We start from the raw sequence: 17,598 nt of genomic DNA on the forward strand, positions 1-17,598 counted from the left end.
TCTCAAATCACCAAACCCCTGATTTACTGAAAATATAAAGGAGGAGAACTCAAGAAGATAGAATTCTGGGTTGTCCTCAATAATGGTTTAGTCAAAAGTATGTACGTCAGTGCTGCTCAATAATAAAGTAAGAGTATGGAACTTCCCTTCGTTCTGTTCATCATGAGTTAAATAGTAGTTTCATTCGACCAGCAGCTTTACATGAATGAGACGATCAAGAACTTCTCTTCTACACAAACGTCTAATGAATACTTTTCTGAGAGCTTATTAATATACCGAGGAAATACTATGATTTCGATAGTTCACTTTTGAATTCTGTACAAAAAATATGTCGGAAATTCCAGTGACCAGCTTCAGTGACACGCACTTCACAATGTTTGACCAAAAATGAATTTAAATGGAATTTGGCACAACATTATAATTTGGAATATTCTAAGGGACTGGTATTGGGAAAATAATCTGAATTCAGGAAAACAGGGAAGCAATTTGAAAATAATTCACCATACTTTATGTAGCAATAAAAAATAAACAAGAAAATCAATTTTCCATTCAAAATTACGTAGATGGGAACTGCCCTGAAGATTGAGTACTCTGCAAATTATTACCATCGAATTGATGGAGGAAGTAGCCCTACAACCCCTACAATACACCATTCGAAGCTCATTTTTCACTTAAAATTCAACATATTATTCCTTTTCTCGAGGTAAACTCTGGGGATGAATAAAACGGAAATGTTTGTACATCATCTGATAAATGGATGTGGAAATTTTTGACATACGGTTGACGGCTCGTGATATAAGTATCGGAAAATGTCGTGGTGCGCCCCTTTGAGCGAATGACAAATCATATATCTTGGCCCTGTCAATATTTACTATCAACACAAAAAGCGATACATGGAATTTCAGTTAAACCCCATTTGAAAATCTGCTTTCTCAAGCATCGATCACGAGAGACGAAGAGTGAATTTTAATACCGCGTCGTTGAGGAAACTTATGATGAATTTTTTCATTGTGAAGATCAATGTTTCGTTTCTTAGCTACGTCACAGACCTTGGAAGAGGGAGCTTCGATAATCAAGTTCGAATTTCTCTCTCCACTTTCTCATGATTAATTGCCGAACTTCAATAAGATCATCATAGATATCGTCAAGTTTTTCACTTGCTCTCTATCCTTCGAGTAGACTGAGATTTTATGATATTTTCATTCATTTTTTCGATTAAATGAAAGAATAATGATTTGAACTAGGCAGCAAATGTAATGGGAGAGCTCAACAAATTGTCTTAGTTTGAATTCGTCATTACTTTGTTGATGCTGGCTTTTCACCTCGAGTGTGGTCCTTTGTCTGTACGCCACTGATACAAGGTTTTTTTCCATCGCTTCTTGTTGGCCAGAGTTGTTATGCAGGACAGCAATAAATTTCCGTGTTTTGGCGAAGAATCTGGGAATAGAAAAGGGCCACACAAAATTATTTAGATTATCACAATGCAGTGCCATGGAAAGACGCTCTTTTATGAAATAGATTTTTCATCAATTTCTAGCTATTCCTCCGATGATGATGAATTTTTCGTCATTAATCGATTAATCGTCTTAATCTTCACGTAACTGGCGCAGGGTATCTTTTTTCAAGCTCTTCTTATTATCCGAGGTGTGAAAATACAGAAACGAAAAATTTCAGTTTTCTTTGCTGGAAATTCAGAAGTTCAGCGAGGCCTTCTCATTTTTTTTTTATGTAGGGTGGATGTTTATGTCATTTCTACGGGACATATTTGTCATTATACTGATATATTCCGTTATGTTTGTAAGAAAACCGCAATTGCATGAAATTTTTTTTCCCATATGACAGTAGCAGGCACCGTCTAAACTACATCAAGGATATTACTTATACTTGAAATGATCAACTGCATTGACGTTCATAAAATAACACATGAATCAAAAGAATTAAACTGAATTCGAAGTAAACTTTTTCATAGTTTTCTTCTCAAAGATAGAGCTTCGAAGGTAACATAGAGTGCGAATTTTTTTTTGTGGGTGATGTTGCGATGTGTTATAGAGCATAATATGTGCACCAGTATTCTCATGAGTAGATTCATATAATCGTAGTAAATTTCCTTCTAGGTCCAGTGACATCAAGACTATTTGATGAAATTGGAGTTTTTCCTGAAGAAACTGTCAGATGAAATCTTACAAATGAAGGGAGCCTGCTATTTTCATTACACTCCAATTTGAATGCCTCTCAAGTATTCCTTCATGCAGTTGACACTTGATCTCTGCTATTATGTTCTTCGAAGGTAGACGAATTTCACGAAAAAAACGGAATTTCATGAAATAGCCGTGTTTTCATTTCAACGCAATGTAACGAGAAAATAATAATTAATGGCCTAACTATCCACCCAGTATAAAAAAAAAATTGTAAGGCCCTCTCCATACTCCCTGTTGGCTAAAAATTGGAAATTTTTAGCTGCCTTGCATTCACAAACTGCACAACAAAAAGATATTGAATAAAAAATTCCGTGTCAGTGGCATATACAGGGTGTTTCCTAATTGAATGTCAATATTTGTGGGGGTGATTTTTGGGCCCATTTTAAGGAGAAAACTTTATATGAACATATGTCCTAAACGTCTTACCTTTCGAGATACAGGATGGTATTATTTAGACCGTCAGTGGCACGCCACTGACATGAGCAAATTTGATCTCTTGAATTTTTTTAGTCCGACTCACGAGTTTCACCTAAAAGATAAAATTTACATATGTCTCTGCATGGTGATATTGTCATTTGTATATGTATTAAGGATATTGTTATGATCATGCAGAGAAACGGTTTTTATTTTTTTTAAACGGAAACCGTGAATCGGATTAAGAAAAGTCAAGTGATCAATTTTGGTAATAAATGATTGGGAATTTCAAAAATCATTTTTATTTCATTAAAAATTTGTGGTGTACCATCAATGTCTGCCAAAATAGGTGCCACAGGTGGAAATTAAGAAAAAAGTGATACATTAAAAAATGCCTCTTGATTCATAGTATACATGTATGACAAATTTCATTGAAATATCTGAAGTGGTATTGTAGATATTAGTAATAATTGATTTATTTTGGAAAACTTTAACACCCTGTATCTCAAAAGGTAAGACGTTTAGGACATATGTTCATATGAAGTTTTTTTTTTTAAATGGACCCAAAAATGACCCCCATAGATATTGACATTCAAATAGAAAACACCCTGTATTATCATAAATATGCCATATCATATTATCTTGATTCTCCTTAGGTACCGAAGTATCGCTCAGAAGGAAAATGATTGGCTTCTTGGGAGGAAAATCCAACACCAACATCGTCAAAGTAATGTCGAAATAATCAGTCAAACTTTCAGCTTTCAGCTGTCCCACTTCATTTGCTGCTGAACTGAAAATTTTCAACTATACAATGGACGATGATATTGTGTCCAAAGATGTTGTCGCAATGATCAGAGTTAAAAATTTGATGCCAATGCCACATAAGAATATCCTTGTATTGACATCTCCATTCAAACTATTTGTTCCGAATAGATAACACCATTTTGAATGCGAATATCATAAATAATAATACATAATTCATTGATATGTCAACATTTGCTGAAATTGAGAAAACTGGTTCATATGAAACAAATATTGCAGAAATAATTTGTTATGTCCTCCATATTATGCATAATCGGATATAATATATTTCATGAATTCACATGGCTGAATACTCAACTACAATCGGATGTATTCACGAAACTAAGGATTTAGGAAAAATTATGTAGGAACTATGAAAATAGTTAGTTTTATACCTGAAAAACCTAATAGAGAATTTAGAAAGATTTCAAGAAATGGTGTGATAATCATCAAGATCTCCAAATAAGTATATTTGTTGGCATATTTGAATCAAATATTGAGAAAATGTCAAATGTACCTAATGGATCAATGAAGCATCTATTCTTTGTTGAAATGCATGCTCAATTTACGAGATGTAGTCGATGTTAAAAACTACTCGAAGTTACTACCGATTTTTGGTTATCTCTGGCAAAAAAATTCAAAATTTTGATAAGTGATCGAATGGTTTTCCCGATGAAAGCTACTTATCATAATTATTTAGTATGTGAAGCAGTTTTGATTCTGGAAATATCTTGGGCACTTCGGTATACTAACATTTGTATAGAAAGAAACTGACTTTCATTGTCGCGGCCGTTACTAAGGGCAGCGGATGCGAAATTGCAATTCGCGGACTCTATAACGCCTGCGAAGTAGGTACCTACTTCGCGTAGGTTGTACAAAAAATGCTTTCTATGAATCCGGTAGAATCATCCATTAATTTATATATTAGATTCACCAAATTATGATTGTTGTTGAGCAGTATTATTGAAAAAAGAGGCATATATGAAAATTATAAAATAATGATCAAGTAACTTACCATCATTTGCTGTTAGAATAGTGTCCTACATATTGTTCGCCCACCCTGTAAGAACAAAGTATTATGGAAATAGTCAATATTCATCTGAAGAAATAGAAAAATTAGTAATGATACTACTTTGTATTTGTCGTTAAACTGATTCATTATTATTAATTGTGACCGTTTCGGTGACAGAATTTCTCGATCTGCAAAATCAGGTGTTTTCAATTAGTATGTTTCAATCAATATGTTTTTCAATTTCAATGGCCCCTGATAAAAAAGAGAATTCGAATTCTAAGGACCATGATGGAAAGAACGAGTCATGTCATAGAATAATATAGCATACGTTAATTCTCTCAAAGAATCCCAAACTCCCGGCCAATCAGAGCAAAGCTAACAGATTGAAAGAACAGAAGACAGTTGTCTCTTTCTATGTCAACAAATATTTTCCTGCTCTCTCGGCGCTCTTGTGATTATTTTCGTATTATTCCATAGACATAATAATATATTATGCTTTATTAAGTCTATGTATTATTCTCAGAGACTGATTCTGATTCTCTGCTATTCTTCTGAATTCAGAGTGGTTATTGAATAACGTTGAGATAATTATTGTAATTCGCAAAAACACAAATTGTGACATTTAGTTACCAATCGTCTGGACAAGCAATTTTGATTGCTGAATTTCAAGTGAACAACATCAAACATGGACCAGCAAAAGTAAGTTCGAAATTATATATTTTTTTTTGTTGCTTATGTTCTATTTGTTTTTATGTTTTAAGTGAACACCTCGTTTGTCACCTATGTGGAAAACAATTTTCCAGTGTGTCGAACAAAAATCGGCACCTGAAAAAAATGCATAACCAAGCACTTGGAGGAAAAAAAACAAAGCATGTTAAATGCCCACTTTGCTCTGACGAGGATAAAATATCATTTGGATCCCACGAACATTTGATAGATCATTTGGAGCAGATGCATTCTTTGGTAATCTAACAGTCTAGCCATCATTTTGAAAACAAGGAAGATTTTGAGGCTTGGAGATCTCTTTCCAACAGGAATGTAGATTATATTTTAGAACGAGCAGTTAAAACTAATTCTGCTGAAGAATATATTTATTATAACTGCAATCGTAGTAATACTATAGGTTAGTGTTCGAAGAGCCAAATGACAATCATGAAATTTAAATATATTATTTTTAGAATATGTGAGTCAGTGTAGCCAACGAAATATGAAGAAGGGAGGCAGCATTAAAATATCTGGATTATGTCCATCAAGAATTTCTGTTAAAATTAACAGTTCTGGTAACATTTTTATAGTATCACATCACATTCGTTCATTAATTTTTTTTCAGGAGTAGCGGTTAAATATATCGAGACACATATTGGTCATAATGATGAACTTCGATCTAAACGTCTCTCCAATACTCAGCAGGAAATGCTCGCAAACAAACTTGTTGCCGGAGTAACTAAGGAAAGCGTTCTTGAAGATGCAAGGTTCATCAATGAAGGAAAATTATAAAGAATGAATATTTTAACAAGAGGAGATCTCTCATATATCATTCGAAAATTCAATATAAACAAACAGCGACATGCAGATGATATGACAGCAACAGCCTTAAAAGTGGAAGAATTGAACAGTCAAGATGAAAACACAGAATCTCAAAATACTGTTTCCATTGATCCTAGTACCAAGCGTGAGGTAAGTTGGGTAAAAAATTGGTGATGGGAATATCCTGTGCATTAAAATTTTTGTAGACTGTATTGAAAGATACATTCCTGAAATTAAAATCATTGGATGATGATGGTAGAGATTATCAATAAAACTTATAATAGTTCTCAAGCCAAAAAAACCCAAAGAGTAGAAAAAAGGAAAATAGAAAAGCAATTATATTATCCTAACAGAAAGTAGAATATTATGAATGTTGGTGATGGAATATTATTCACAGTTATAACTACTCTTGTAGTAAGTTTGTGAATGCAACCTTGGAGAATAATGCTATAGTACATGCACTGTTGCTTCCCATGAGTTATGCAGATTTCTGTTTTGTGAAACAAGTAAATGTAATTGACTCGTACTTCTTGGATATTCTATTGATCATTGTAGAAAATAAAGAATGATAACTTTTTAACCTGGATGTTTCCGTTATTCCCTATATCCTGCCAATTTCATTTTCAAGAGCATCTTTGAAAAGATTTGAGTGAGAAAATTTGTGTATCTCTTTTTGTAAGCCAATTCTTCAAAGTTTTTGATAAAAAAAAATTTAAGAAGCAATTATGAAGTCATATTGCCTACGAGTTCTGTAGAAAAATATCCCTAGAAAGTTAATCCTTATTTTGAATAGACATCAAATTGTCTGATAACATTAGTTATTTTTTTCTAATCAATTTTGAATATGACTTAAATTTATAGTTTTGTTTTAGTATTCAAAGCAAACAGCTTCCTTGAAGTGGATACAATTTTCAATATCTTTTTAATATTAACTAAAATGGCATAATAAATTTAGGTAATTATGAAGTTTACCGTCCACTGCCAATTCCGTATTTTTATTACATTTTAATATTAACCAAATTTTATATCATATTTAAACAAAGTGTAAAGTTTCGCACCACCTTAACAATCAAAGAATATTCATATTCATCCACATGAGGAACTAACGGAGAAATTTGTACAATACTATACTTCCAATATTATTATTTTTAATCCATGTTTGAATAATAGGTGAAACTTCGATTTATGCCCCACCTCGGATTTCAATGATTATTTTTTTATAGATAGAATTTTTTACAAGGAATCGAATGGTATTAGTCTCAATCTGCGGAAACTTATAGTTCGGCAGTTATGATTTTGTGAAATTTTTGTAAAGTGCTTTTTCTCGAATTCCACAAAGTGCCTACGTCAGATTTTTTTGCCGATTTTTTCCTGGATGCAGGAGAAGATACAAAATCTATTCGTATAACTATCAATCCCAGAAAACTTTTAATTTGAGAGAAATGATTTTTCGAAAATTTCATCAAAATACGTGCTATATCATTATATTATCATGAAAAATTATATTTTCACTTTTCGGTCCTTTAAACTTAAATTTAAATCGCCAAAAATGATATTTTCATGTATGAAATTGTTTTTTCACTGTCCTAACCCAACCTAACAACCTAACCTAACCTCAAAATAATTGAGTTCAATTTTTAGCCAAAATTGATCAATTATTCACATTTCTTCCAATGAATTACCTCAAAAGCCCAATTGGTTAAGTTCTGTTGAGAAAAACATTCGAATTGATCGAGAATTACAGTGAACAAACATTCAAATGTCATAATTGAGTGCATTTAACGAACATTTCAAAAAATCATAGCTAATGAACTATAAATTTCCGCAGATTGAGATTACTACCATTCGATTCCTCATGAAAAATTCTATCTATAAAAAAATAATCATCAAAATCTGAGGTGGGGCATAAATCGAAGTCGAGCCCAAGCGGTGCTTTGTAGCAAAGATCTTTCTTGGTAGGTTAAGCTATCAGCTGAAAGCTGTCAATTCATAACACAACATTCGTTTTTCGATTCACAAACGTCGGGTGCATTGCGTAGGGAAAACGACAAACGAGATAGCTTTGCCCTGATTGGCTAGGATTTTGGGATTCTTTGAGAGAATTAACGTATGCTGAATAATATGGAACTTGCATTCTAAAAAATATTGATTCATCAAGAAAATACAATTGCACAAAAGAAGTAGCGTTCATTTTGACAATTAGTATATTTACGAAGTATATCTTATTTCATTTCCTCTTTCATTTTCAAATTCAGATGTGACACAATTACTGATTTTTTGACAATTCCTGTAACATCACAAGTTCAAATACCTACTGAATTGAATAGAGGTATTCTGAAATTTTACACTTTATTGTATGTAGTATTGTTATTCTTCACCATGCAGCAAGGGATGAATGTGGCTTTTCTTCTTCATAATACATAATTTTTTGTTCACAGAGTAGTATGGCCAATTCTATTCAATTCGGCTCGGTTGAAGAGATACGAAGTGTTGAAAATCCATGAAAAAATTGAAGTAATATCTCACAAACGTTTTCTTCCAATTTTGACATCTAAAGTGACGTCACTTTAACACTCCTTGACATTCGACGTTTCGAAACGTTTTAGTCTTCGCAACCAGTTAAGAAATTCGAGGTTTTGGTTATTTTGGCCATAGACATAGAGACATGGACTGTGCCTTCCCTTTCTATCTATGCATGAAACACGGTCAAAGAAAGTGACAGAGAGAAACTGAACGTCGGGCATACTAGTTGTCTTTTTCTAGAATTTTGGTTGATCCGCACTCACCTCTATGTGAACACAAAAGAGACAGGTAATGGCCCGACGATCATTTCTATCTTTCTATAAAATAGTCTAAATCAGCTGTTTTTTCTTTTTTGCGTCTCCAAATCGGTTATTACGAAATTAGTTTCCTACCCGAGAAATTTCGTCAAACGCAGGTAGTGTACAGGGTGGGCAAAATTGGTGATACCTGAACTACAAATTTTTAACCCAACGAGATAGAGGAAAATGAATGTACGATTCATGTCGTCTTTTTTTAGAAATTGATAATTCCATCAACCTCATTCCTCTATCTTTTTTTGTTTTTGAGTTTTTTGCGCTAGGATGTTGAAATGCAGACATTATACAGACACTTTTTTGGTAGCAATCCAGTGGCGTACTATGATTTTTTCCTACAGGTTTATTTGCTGAGCTATAACATAAAGTTGTGTTTTTTCTTATGAAAACAGTAGTTTAAAATGACTTAAAAGAATCGCCATGTTTTTACCGTTTCAGAAATATATCATACATCGCCCTCAGCCTTTCTAAGTCATTTTAAACTACTGTTTTCATAAGAAAAAATACATCTCTATGTTATAGCTCATCAAATATACCTGTTGGAAAAAATCATAGTACGCCACCTGATTGCTACCAAAAAAGTGTCTGTATAATGTCTTCATTTAAACATCCTAGCTCAAACAGAAACGAAGATAATGACCAAAGTTCAAATTTGAATTTTGACCTATAACTCGAAAACAAAAGAAGATAGAGTGATGGTGATAGAGTGAGATCGTTTCTCGAAAAAAGAGGACCGTTATGTGCCATGCATTTTCCTCTATCTCGTTGGGTTGAAAAAGTTGTAATTCAGGTATCACCAATTTTGCCCACCCTGTACAGTGTATAAGTGTATACCTACTTCAAATAATTGATTGCGATTTAGTATGACTCATATTGAAATCAACACATCCAAATGGATACGTGAAAACTGAGCGAAATTTTTTTTTTCTTGGTCACGGAGATTATCTAGCAAAAGTTCATTGTCGAACATATCGATGAAAGTCATGATTCCGAGAAATACCTGCCGTGCGACACTAAAATCGCAAGGCTCGCATTTTTCCTATACGATGGAAATAAAATGAATCAGAGAACGTACGTGTCTGTTATTTCGTGAGAGACTGGTAAATATTTCATGTTATGACAAGTCTTGTGTTTCACGGAACCATGACATGATAGGTCGATCGGGTAGGTATCTCGGGTTGTTTCCTTTCGTAGTTATCGTTGATGTGGACATAGCTGATGGTGTCATCGATCAGTTTGTTTCTCAGTACGGATAAACTTGAAGGAATTGACAAGCTTTCATGTGAAATATCGCTATCTGCGTGCAAAATGAATTAGATTTTTGTTTTCGAACCTGTGAGAGATATTCCTTGCAGAAAACTTTCTCCAATTCAGAAATGCATTACACGGAAATTCAAAACATGCTTTCATGAGTGAAACTCGCGAAATACAGGGTACTTCATAAGCACTGCGAACAAATTCAGGATAATAATCTCTGAGTTATTTGGAGGCGGAAAGTTCCTGTATGCTTTTATCCGGAAAAGCTTTGTCTTCCAGATACAGGGTGCAACACAATAGGAAAGATCGGCAATCCATGAGGAGAAGACTGGACTCTTGAATCCTAGATGGAGGAGGCCATTTTGAACAATTTTTTTCAATTTGAAAATCTTTTTGATGTAAAAAATTAATTGTTCGATTCGAGTATTTTTTGAATAATAGACTGTTTTAAAGCGTTGTATCCCAGAGAAAAACCGTAGTAACTCTATCTGTTCTAAATTGATTGAGAATTCTGGAAAAAGACTCTGGCGCATTATTTTTTCTTTAAAAATATAGAAGTTAATGCCAGTATGCACGCCACTGTAATTGCTGAAGACGAGGTATTTAATGTGAAATAATCAAAATAATCAGGTATCCGTTTTTTCCAAATCTCGTTCCATCGTTTCGAAAATATCGACAATATTCGACAAATGAGGACAATGGCATAGAGGACCTTTCCGACTCCAAATAACTAATCAGAGAACAATATCCTGAATTTCTTCTGAATAAGCAAAGCTGTGTAAAATACATATACTGCATTTCATTTAGACCATTTTTTTTTTTAATTTTGTATTCAGAACATAAAATACAAAATAGGTATAGTATTTTTGTCCGGATTTTATTTGATTGTGACTGTGTGATACAGAGTGAATCTTTGACTCATACAAATATTTTGATATTAGATTCTTGAGGTCCAAAGAAACACTTTTTTTATACCATTTTTCCGATTCGGCGCTGATAAAAAGGTATAGCAATTTTAAGTTTGAGCTGTGCCATCTCTGGAAAAACAAAATTACCTTCAGAATAACTAGCTAAATCTGTGGCACTACCTACACATCAGTGGATCTTTTAAAAAGAGTTGCGTTCGGTCAAAGTAGGTACCTAATTTCTCCAATTTCATAGATATTTTTTATTTTTGAACATCAAATTACTCCGAAACTGCGCATTATACGAGAAATCATCAAGCATATGTAGGTACTTTTATTATACAACACTTTCAAATATTCCTAAGAGATCGTTCAACTTGGTTTCAGCGTTGGATTTTTTGAATTTTTGGTATTTTTATGGTTCGTAATGGTCATAAGGAGAAAATTGGAAGACGTGGGTGATATCTTGTGTTCGAAAAAGATTAATCAAATAAATGAAAAACTGTATTCCTCAATACATTTCATTCGATAAATCAGTTTGTGATATAGAACTAGAAATAACATTTTTTTAAGGTTTTCCAACAGCCTGAATCTTTTAAACCGTGCCGATTCGAAAAAAATGGTAAGAAAAAAAGTGTTCCTTTTGACCTCAAGAATGTACTATTGAAATATTTGTACGAGTCAAAGACTCACCCTGTATATCCAAGTTTGCTATTATGAATTCATTGTCCAGTTCATGAAAATAAGTGGAAGACGGATTATTTATTTACTTCCTATACGGTGTCTTCATGAATGAAACATCGTAGTTGGCTTTGAATTATTGTGTGCTGCTGTCTACTGAAGAGTTTTGATTGAACTAAAAATCATGAAATTCAAAAAATTAACAGTCATTACGATGTTGTGTATAATGTTGAGTATTTTGAATCTCTTATTGTTTGCTGGTATCATGATGATATATTTTGTTTGCACTCTCTTCAAATTATTAATACTTAAATAAAGCTATTTTGTGTTTTTACTGGAATGTTCGAGAAAGTTATCAATAAAAACTTAATAGTATTCCTCGTGATGAATAGAAAAACTTTTGTTAGCCATATAAGTTGCAGGTATATGTCTGATACTGAATTAGGACACACAGTGTTTACAATATCAAATATTAAACGCCAATGTCTGAAACCACTTTGAGTACGAGGGAAGATTAAGCGGATTTCAACGGTTAGGACACGGATGTTTATCGACAAATAGTGGACCGACCCATATCACGAGGGTTTAGAATAAGATGGGTTAATCTATCACAATGATTAATTTCATACCTGATATTAATACCTACTACTCCAAGTCCAATTAATTCTGTATATAATTTTATCAGTGTGTAGTGTATTACTACAAAAGAGGGTGATACCGCAAAAGGATTTCGAACAATAGGACTCCAGGTATAACGGGGAATACTAGTTCGCCTTTGTTTGTCATATGGGGTGTAATATCACGTTTATTTGGAGTTCGCGGATATGTGGTGCGTGTATGACTGAGCCCCAGAGACATCTTCGGGTAAGTTTGGGAAATATATCTTCGTTTCGGTGAAGTTATAACATAAGTTCATAGTGCTGAAACGAAAATGTCAAGGAAACTTGCGTGTTTTCCTTTAATTATTGTGGAAGTAGTTACGTCAATTCTGAAATAATGCGGTTTTCAGAGAATCAGGAAAAATTAAAATTCAGGAACTGAAAAAATTAGATAAATGCTTCATACAATGCTGATTGAATAAATATTGATGAAAAATAGACAAGGCATAGAAAAAGGAATACCCAGTATTAGTCAATTTCTCAGAATGAAATTCGAGGAATATATTTATGCAATACAGGATGTCAGCCATCTAGAGAGTGTTCTTTGTGTTATCGTCTGTTATGATTGTTATTGTGTAACATTGTTATCTTTTTCATCATTGTTATAGTTGTAATTGTTGTTCATATTGTTTGAATTGTGATTTAGTTAAAAATACGTAGGCTATAGGAAGGTTGTCCATTAAGACGGAGATTGAGGAAGACGTTGAAATTCAAGTTTTCGAAGAATTGTCAAGAAGAATTAAAAGATAACGATAGTCAAGATGCGACCGATATTCAGACATTAAAAGGAGTTACGAAGAATTGAGATATTGAGATGTAAGAGTTGTATCAAGTTGTGTGTTCCTGATTAAAGAGTTCAAACCACTTAGAAGTATATAATTAACCATAGAAAATTATAAAAACCTACATGTATAATATACATATTGAAATAGTTATTTTCCGAACAAGTGTGGAGAGTGATACTTTTCCGCAAGAGACTACAGTTGAAGGAACGACGCTGAGCGAAGTTAGGTCAAGCAGTCGATTGCGGAAAAGACACTTTCCACATGAGTAAGGAAAAATATTATTCCTACTAGCGTAAATCCAAAACTTTCATTTAGAGTTTTCGTCTTGATATCGACATTAACAATTCCAGTAGTTCGGAGCATAGAGACATCACAGAATTGTATGTTCCTACTAGAGCCATATTTTCGGGATTAAGACGCGTGAAGCGTCTTTAAGCGGTGCTATTCGAGCGAATAAGTCATGACGTCAGTCTTTAAGACGCGGAACCTGGCGGTCTGTGGAGAGCGCCTGTGTCATAGAGTCATCTTGTCTCTGGCCCATATATCTATTATACCAATATTGATAACACGCGTTCTAGACTACGACAAAAAATGACTCCAAATCGTTGGGAGGAATCCACTTGTACGCATGCGCGAATTAGAAGTTCGAAAATGACAATCAAAGTATTGGTTAGGTTGTTTTCATATTTGACGTTGAATGATTGAATGAATTCGAATGATGATTTATTTCAAATTGTTGTACAAATTTTGAGAAGAATTTTATGTGAGGCGAAAGTTAATGAATATTAAATTCATCGAGTATGTATCCGTTTTTTTCAACTTTCAGATGAATCAACGAAAAGAGATCAAACCAAATAAGTGCATAAAAACTATTCAACCAATATTATTATGATTTGTGAAATAATAATTAAGTGCCGAAAAAGAATAGTATTGTCCATACTCAGTAAACTCAAGAATGACATCATAACAAGTGCGTTCTATATTACTGTTTCATACCAGTATCAATTATTACGTGTACGTGTAAACATCATACTTATCTCACCTCCTGAATTTCCCCTCTTGTAAATCTACTCAATACTCAATAAAAAATATTTTTGGGTCAACATTTAATGTAATATGTAGTTATATTATATATAAAAGTACAGAGTGCTCATTAAAAGAGCCATGCTTCAATAGAATCCATACAATAATCAATTTGGCAATAAGAATATTTAGAAGATGAGAGACTGGTAGATATTAGTAACTACAGTTGAGCTTTATAGATATAGATGTCGATTTAGATGTTTCACTATTTCAGTGCCGAAAAAAACAATCATAAATTGAACTAGAATTATTACCTCAACTCCCAACTGAATTTCAAGACAATAACAGACTTATCTAGATACAATGCAGATAATATACAACAGTGAACAACCTAGAAAAATGTATTCACATTCCTACAATTTTGTTGAACATAATTTTTGTTAACCTCGGCACTCCGCATTTCAGTGGAAAACACATAATATTTCACTATTGTTATGAATCCGAGCGTCTAGTGCTGCAAAATGATGAAGTTTCATGAATTTTCACTTCTAATTATTAGAAATCAACGATGAAATACAAATTACTACGTAATGCAAACCCGAGTTTGAACCTTATTCATATTATTATCAATATATTGTAAGGTTAAGGTCGAAAATATTCGAATGGTTGTGAAGTAAAATCATTTCATTCCTGTCAGTTCATAAATCGATGTATCAGAAAGAGACAGAGCTAATCGGGTATTTTTATTCTTAATATTTCTGCACATGCGCAGAAGTCGATTCCGGCCACGGGCTGACTTCAATTTTCGATGTCCCATTATCGATATAGAATATAATAGATATATGCTCTGGCCTGTGTCGTCTTAAGCACAGAACGTCTTAAGCGGAAAGAGGTAATATAAAGAAGAAGGGAGAATATGTTGTTTATATCGAATTTGATTTGAATTCCTACTAGGGAAGAGTGCTTTTATTGCCAATAATGCATTAAGAATAAATAAATATTTTTCAAATAATAGCCAAAGAACAGAAATTGAAAAATTCACAATTCGATTCGCTGTCTAATGACAACGACAGATGACTCAACCATCAGCGATATTCTATTTTTGCGACAACAAAATTAATGACGTCACGCTTAAAGACGCTTTAAAACATCGATTAAGACGCTTAATCGCCAAAATATGGCTTAGGGACTAGAAAATCAACGCCTACATAAAAGATTATAGCGAGGATTATACAGTAGATTACATTTTGGCCAATGAAAACATGCTTGCCAATGAGATGGCGCTGAAAACGTACTGTCAAAACAGAAAAACTTTTTAATAACAGTTTCCTGTTTTTTAATTGAGGGGTGCGAAATTCGAATTCAATGCCTTGTACCTATTCGCATCCTAAGCGACAAAACAAAAATATGGTTTTGTTTTGTAATCAGGATGTTAGTTTTCATCTGAACATTGTTTGGAATCAATTGATATCTATGAAAAATGTTGTTGAATTGAAACACCAATTCTTTATATTACAACCACAACGATTAACTCATCTCAATTGTACAATTCCATCCTGACTAAATACACGAATTTGAGATGAGTTAATCGTTGTGGTTGTAATATAAAGAATTGGTGTTCCGTGGTTGGTAGATGACAATTCATGACTGGGCCTCTTTAAGGTTAATAATATTTTCTGTAACCCTTGATTCTGTAATTTTCGTTTTTCGGTGTTTGTCCTTGTTCCCACTAAAAGATTTCTTTTTGATTTCTGAATATATTGAAAGAGTAGCAATTGAGGATCATTGAAAGGATGCAAGGGATGCTTTCTGCAGACAACAATTTACATGGATGAAGAGTTCTCAATTGATCTGCAGTAAAATGTTCACATTGCACATGATTTAGTCAGTAGTGTTTGCTGAAGTCAATGTCTTAACGCCCTGAGAATTTTATCGACTGAAAATTATAATCAATGAATGACCGATTCACATGTTACAAGTTTTAATAATTACGGTTCCATTTTCCTTAGTGAACTGAAAAACCTAATCTCGGGAAATCCATTTTATTATTTGATCCACAGTTCTTCAACATTGAATAATTTTCGAACAATATTTTGGTGTTTTCACCAAGAAATAAGACAAAAAAATTCAATAATCAGCAACTAGAAGGAGCCAGATAAACAAAAAGCGGTACGAGAATCAAAACATTCAAAACCTCTTTGATCAAAATCTTATAAAATTTCATGTGGTTCTGCAAATGGCACTCAAATTAATATTTTCACTAGTCCTAGCATCTGAAAAACACGCTTGACACACAGATGGCGCTCAAATCTCTCTAGTCGCCTTGTTTCCCCTCTTTCTATTCTACCGGGTGGCCCACCCCAGACGCAGCGCTCATTTTGAGGGAGAAAATAAAGATATTTTGAAAATCATTTTTTTGTGGTGTGTGTAGGGTCTTCAAAAGCAGAATTTCACTCCCTCAAAATGAGTACTGCGTCTGGGGTGGGCCACCCGTATAATCTTTGGCCTACATATTATTGAGTTAATTTTAGGAACTTACTGATATCCAGGCCGTTTTTTATTTTCATCGCACTCTTGAACATCGAATATTTCGATCACAAATGATTTGGACTTGCAATTCTTACTGAGATCTCCGAAATAGGCAAGGAAAACCTCTTTTCTCATCACATTTTGTAAGCACCATTTCGAGAAATCCGTCTCTTCCCTTTCATACCTCAAACTAGATTTTTGCGGCAATAAATCTTAAGTAGCCAGTTCTGTCTAACATACTTTGGTTATTCTTTTGATGATTTATCTGAATTCATTTTCTTTGCTTTTTATAATGAAAGAATTCGGCGGTAGACTTATCGTTTTGAAACTGACGTGAAGATCATAGATAAAAAGATATTATATTTTTGTGCGATCAGTCGCATAGAGAATCGTTTGAATTTTATGATTGGAGCATAGAGAATTGCCAAAATTTTATGGTTGATGCAGCTCTTCAATATTTGCGTGCGGAAAAAAACCTCTGCTGTGTGGAAAGTAATACTTCAGAAACGCTAGTATATATTGACCAAAATTTATAATTTCTTTAAAAAAATTAGGTAGCTGCGTCCAATAATGAATAAAACCTTATTTTTAATTTGGACTAAAACCGACAATGAAATGAGTTCTCATTTTATGATGGATCCCTCGTAGAAATTGCAAATTTATGCAGAAACGATATATTTCGGCCGAAGTTTTGCTCAAGTTCTCAAGACGTAGTTGTCAGCCAGGCCATACAAAGTGATTAAATGATGAAGTACCGAAAGAATTGAAAATTCTATTACAAAAAGATGAAATATGGCTACGATACGATTGCGTGTTACCCAGATTCCTCGGAAATATAAATAACTAAACAGTCTCCTTGCAGACCTACAGTCTTGCCATCTATAATTCCAAACCTTTTAAGGTCATTGACTTGTACAGTCTCCAGAACTCTGCAATTTACTAAGGCCATTTTACACGAGTGCACCTGCAT

The 17,598-nt window shown here is 33.5% G+C and overlaps 1 protein-coding gene and 1 long non-coding RNA gene across 9 annotated transcripts in view; one reads left to right on the top strand and one right to left on the bottom strand.

Moving 5' to 3' along the window:
• LOC123315147 (fat-like cadherin-related tumor suppressor homolog) overlaps positions 1-17,598 on the bottom strand; it is a 526,180-nt gene that overhangs the window by 465,186 nt on the left and 43,396 nt on the right. For all 7 annotated transcript variants that reach the window (XM_044900731.1, XM_044900730.1, XM_044900729.1 and 4 more), the window contains exon 2: positions 4,429-4,473. The gene's annotated coding sequence lies outside the window, so the exon portion shown is untranslated. The remainder of the gene's footprint in view (positions 1-4,428; positions 4,474-17,598) is intronic.
• LOC123315148 lies at positions 4,851-6,205 on the top strand. 2 transcript variants are annotated; one of them, XR_006537921.1, is made up of 5 exons: positions 4,851-5,124; positions 5,187-5,548; positions 5,604-5,705; positions 5,756-6,102; positions 6,159-6,205. It is a non-coding gene; the product is annotated as an uncharacterized LOC123315148 (long non-coding RNA). The 2 variants fall into 2 exon arrangements; XR_006537920.1 differs by having other exon boundaries at positions 5,604-6,102.

This window comes from Coccinella septempunctata, chromosome 6, assembly GCF_907165205.1.
Source record: "Coccinella septempunctata chromosome 6, icCocSept1.1, whole genome shotgun sequence".
Classification (NCBI taxonomy): Eukaryota; Metazoa; Arthropoda; class Insecta; order Coleoptera; family Coccinellidae; genus Coccinella; species Coccinella septempunctata.